This window comes from Rousettus aegyptiacus, unplaced genomic scaffold (genome assembly GCF_014176215.1).
Source record: "Rousettus aegyptiacus isolate mRouAeg1 unplaced genomic scaffold, mRouAeg1.p scaffold_m13_p_2, whole genome shotgun sequence".
Lineage (NCBI taxonomy): Eukaryota > Metazoa > Chordata > Mammalia > Chiroptera > Pteropodidae > Rousettus > Rousettus aegyptiacus.
In genome coordinates this window covers 37697659-37703096 of record NW_023416295.1, presented here as the reverse complement: position 1 = coordinate 37703096, position 5438 = coordinate 37697659, and the positions used below count along the sequence as shown (strand labels likewise).

Here is a 5438-nt window from a genome sequence, read left to right as displayed (position 1 = left end):
AAAAGTGATTTGGCATTACAATTCTAGGTTTACATCCAAACATGATTTAACAAAACAGATATATTCAGTGTCATCTAGTCAACAGGAAAATCGATCAATTATAACACATTCCTATAAGATGATACTATATAGTAATGAAAAAAGAGCTCACTGTTCGTATATACATCAATGTGGATCACAAGCATCAGGTTAGGTGAAAGGAGCCAAACATAAAAGAGTTTACCTGTACTATTACTTTTATTCAAAGGTCAGAAACAGGCAAAATTACTCTCTTTTTCAATCTTAAAAACTACTTTTTCCATTGTTTAATATTCTAGCATTTTCTCTAATTGGTACTAAAATGTTAAATCAACTATTTTGCGTACATGGGTAAAACAAAAATGACCTGAACATATATTAGGAATAGAGGAATTGTTAACTTATTCTGAACCTCTCTCAGCTTTAGGACTGCTACACTGTTTTTTCGTAATTTCCCTTTTTAAAGTGTTATGTAAAAAATATGAAAATATTAATGCTACAATTTTATGAATAAGTGAATAACAAGCACTATTAAGTATTTTTTAACACCTTAAAACATGTATATCAAATTTTAAACAGAAATACTAAGGAGTTTACAACAGTTCTAGTAAATAAAAATGGCTTGTCTTTCGTATTGTATTTGTTATCCAAGGACAAAGACCTTTCAATTACCTTTCTACAGATTTAAAAGTCATGATATTAAGACTTTCGGAAAAGTTATTTTGTTTTTCTAAAGGATAGGATCTACCCTTAATTTCAAATTACAATTCATAGTATGTAATTAAAATAAAACAGATCTGTATTGCAAAATGATGACAATAAAAATAGAACTTCTATGAATTAATAATAAAATTAACTTTAATCATTTTAAAGTAATATAAAAGCATTCTAGTTTATAATCTTAAGAGTTCTCATTTCCTTAGAACAATATCATGTACCAGTGTGTTTTTAATTTTTGTTTTTATTTTCATGGCTGATGCACATTTTTTGTTCTTTTTTAGTCATTCTACCTTATTGACATTTTTCTCATCACTTCTGAAAGTTTCAGTACATTTAACAAATTGCATAAGATATCTTTACCATTTCTAAAATAAAGCATCATAAGAAAATATTTTTAAAATTTACATGTGCATATTCCAAAAAAAAAACCACCACACTTTAATATTGAAATTGAGTTTGGGTTATTTATACTCATAAGAAGTAGCTTAAATCGTGACTATAATTCATTGTTATTGATCTTTCTGAAAGACTGTCTTAAAAATATTTCTCCAAGTTATTTAGAATTTCTTAAAATTTGCTTTTTATTATTTCACCAGATAACTTTGCTTTTTGCATTGCTGAAAGAAGATGGGAGCCAGCAGACAATGTAATTTAGTGTCTGTTTCATAATAAACCTAAGAAAGCTGCCAAGGTATGGAACTGTGATCAGATACTTCTGAAATCTTTCACATTTACAGTAAGTACTGTCACAGCATAAGAAAGCATACTATTTTAGAGAAACTGCCAAATACTATCAAGCTTATGTAGCATTAATTTTGCAAAATTGTTTTTCATTCTTTCCATAACAAATTATTGAGAGGTTACAATTTGCAAGGTGTTATGTTAAACACTAAAAATACAAAGCTGAATGAGATACTTTCTGATTTTTAGGGACTCTTAATCTAATGGTAAGTACAAATAAATATTAATATGCATTAATACATTATTATACTGCAGCCTTCAAAATTTATTCTTATAGATTGTTAAGGAGAGTAATGGTACATAGTATATATAATATAGAGTCAGAAAGTCTTTCTGGAAAAGAGAATATACAGAGATTTAAAAGGTAAGTAGGAGCTGGCTAGGTAAATCAGCTAGAAAATGGTAAATCATTCTTGGCAATGGGACAGAAAAAGAAAAGATGCAGTGTCAACAAATTGATACCACGCTCTGAAAAATATATTATCTGAGTAATTGTTGGAGTTTGAAGTAAAAATTACAAAGTAACAAGAGATATGCTAGAGAAATAGGTAGGAATGAGATCGTGGAAGACATCATATTCTACACAACATTTGGACTTTCATCTTGTCTCCATTTCAAATGTGATGAGAGTTTCATTAAGCAAAAGAAAAGACATAGTTTTATTTTAACATTAAACAAGATACTTTGATGACTAAAGGACTGATTTTAGGGGAGTATTCCAGGAGTAATACCGCTTAAGAAGCATTTGAATTTGTTCATGTGATATATGATGGAGACCTGATATGTGATGGGGAAATAATTTGGGAGATGGACTGCAAAAAATGAAATTAAGAAACGATTACAAAATAAACTTGCAGTATTTCTGATTATTTGATTGTGGGAAGAAATTATCAAGCTTTTTAACTTGACAACTAAATGGTTTTGCAATATTTTCTTTCAGTAAAAAAATCTTAAAACGAATTATGCTCTGGAAAGTGTATATAATCACTAATTCATTTGACTCAACCTAAAGTAACTAAAGTTCTCCTAGAGATTCTTTCTGAAACTTTTTTCCATTACTTATTCTTGAAATCTATGAAAGTAGGGAGGGCAGGGAGCATGACTCAATAATATGAATGAAATAAATGCAATAAGACATATCAATCAATAAATATATTTCTATTAAATGTGGAAGAATAAGTGCCAGCATCACAAATGTATTCACAAACCAAATAATATTCACTTTATCACTTACAACTATTAATTAATTACTTAATCTATATAAGGCATTATAAATACCGTATGGAAAATTATAAACATGTTCTCACATATGTTAAAAATCTATAAAACTATAAGAATATAAGACTAAAAAGTAAAATGACCAATTAAGCATGTGAGATGTTTCATAAAGATGGTCCAAAATGTTTACATATTTGCACCCTTTCTACATTTTGTAGATTGTTTTATATAGTCAATTTTATATAGGGTCATATATTTAATTATATAATTTTTGTAAGATTTATAATATACTCCATTTATATAAGAGACTATTTACTTTGAGAAATTTTTTATAAAGAAAAGCCTTAAAATATGTGATAGATGTTTTAAAGCTATGTTAAAAATTGAATAGAAATGCAAAATCTTTAATATCCCAGGTAAATTGACATTTTTCTGATTATAAAATGTCTCTTTTTATCTCTAGTACATATTTTTGACTTACATTAAGTTTTTCTACAATGTATTTTGGTTAGTATTGACATAAAAAATTTTTTTTTCATTGTTTCACTTCCAATCTTTTTTGTCTTTATGTTTAACATGTCTTTTATGTGTCTTGTAGACATTTCTCCCCTAAATTCAATGTCAGAATTATAATCTTTTTTATTTTTATTTTTTTTCTTTAGGCGAGGCAACCCTTGGTTGACCTCACAGATTGCAAAGATTTTTTCAGTTTACAATCCCTTATTTTTTATTTTTTACACCTACAGCACCTAGTCTTCCTAGGTGATCTCCCATCCAAGTACTAACCAGGCCTGACCCTGCTTGGCTTCCAAGATCATATGGGATTGGGCTTGCTCAGGGTGGCATGGCCGTACAGAGAATTATAATCTTTTAATTGTAGTATTTAGTTAGTTTACATTTTATATAATTACTGATAATATTTGAGTTTTAGCTACAATTTTAATTTTTTATTTTGAGTGACATCTGGAATGAAATTAGATTATATAAAACAAACCTAAGATTAATATGAGTAAATGATAGGTCTTTGTGAGTGTTAGTCAACTTCTTTTTCTTACTTTGAGTCTTCTCTGAAGCAAAACCTGAGTAGCATTAGTGCAAGTAACACTTTTTTTCTGAAAAAAATCTTCACTTTTTTTTTTTTTAATGGTAACAGTGGTTAATGAAATCCAGTAAGTTCCAGGTGTACAATTCAACAGTAAGGTATATATACACATTGCATTGTGTGTTCATCACCCAGTTTTAGAGAGATGATTCCAGGAAACAGAAGCAGGGGTGAGACATTGTGAGACTGTAAGGAAAAGATACAGAATATGATTTTGCCAAAATCTGTATAACCCTGTTAGTCTCTAAAGTTCTTGCTTAGGCCAGTTATTAATTTCTCTATATATTTTTACTTTTCTCTTCAATGCACACTTTCATTTGTGTGCTCTAGATCCACATATCTTACACCCTATACACAAAACCGATTCAGTAGGCTAGTTAATGCCTCCAGAATATTTTCTTGGCATTCATAAATGATGCAAAGTAAGTGACAACCTCTGCCCCCAAGGACCATGTCTATCATCATTCATGTCGATAACCTTAAATTAGGCTTTTCTCTTTGGTCATCAATAAACCAGTGTAAAGTCTAATACTTATAGCAGTCCAACCCCTTTAAAAGGAGTACCCCATTTGTAGATGGGGAGAATGTGGAAAAGTAACTCTTCTCAAGATAGGTTTATCATAGCCTCTCTTTATGCAAGAGATTAGCTGTCATATAAATTCAGGAGCATCTGCTCATAGAAGTTTGCAACCACCTAGTTACTGGAGGTCCTACTCCATTTTTTTTTTTTTCATGTAGAACCTGCAGTTAGAAATGTATATGCCCAATCATTGAATTTCCATATCCACACTTAAGTAGTCCAGGCTTCTGCTGGCATTTCTCTGTGAACTACTCAAGTACTTTAAAAGAATATCCTTAGGCTTCAGTAGTCATTTCATGTTGGCCTACAACTATAGAATTTCCTATTATTATAGACCTTATTTATCTTAATTTTTGAATAAATAGGGCATATCTCCAGGTAGCATAGAAGAAAAAGTAGGCTGTCCAATAATAAGAAAAAAGAGTTTGACAGTATTTCCTCATCTTTTAAGGGCCCCATTATTACCGCTACTACTAGCAACTACCAGGAAATAGAATTTTATTCTATTGACCTAATGCACAGAATGAGATAGTCAAACACACTGATCAATATCAAGTTTTACTAAATAGTGTGAAAAAAATAAGCAACCACAAGGCTTGGACGAAGCAAAGAGAAACCTGCTTTTTCAGGAGTTATTCCTCAGGTCTTTCTAAGGCCAGACTTGCTCCTCTCGCCCAGAAAAGATGAGGTCCCTAAATGGAATTCAAGGGCTCATCTCATACAGCAGTCAAATTATGAAAGATGTTTGTTTTATGCTCCAGAGACTTGTATAGCCCTGATATTCTCCAGGGAACCATGTCTTATAGATCCTGAGTTCTAGTAGATAACCTAGGCCAGGGACATTCACTAAGTATATTTTAAGGATAAGCTATCTTCCTTTTAGCAAATATCAGTAGACTTTTTACTCAGGTTATTGAGTAATAGACCTTCCAAGTTAGTTCTTTCTCCTTCTCAGGTCATTGTTCTCTAATATTCTACTTAGTTTCCTTATGGGTCTAAATCTGTTTTCTTCAAATACCACTGGTGACACTCGTCCTTCATAATTCCCTTTTCATCTTG

At 30.5% G+C, this 5438-nt stretch overlaps 1 pseudogene; it reads right to left on the bottom strand.

The window, feature by feature from the left end:
* Positions 1 to 3434: 3434 nt before the first annotated feature.
* Positions 3435 to 3553, bottom strand: LOC118613928 (annotated as a pseudogene).
* Positions 3554 to 5438: the final 1885 nt, after the last annotated feature.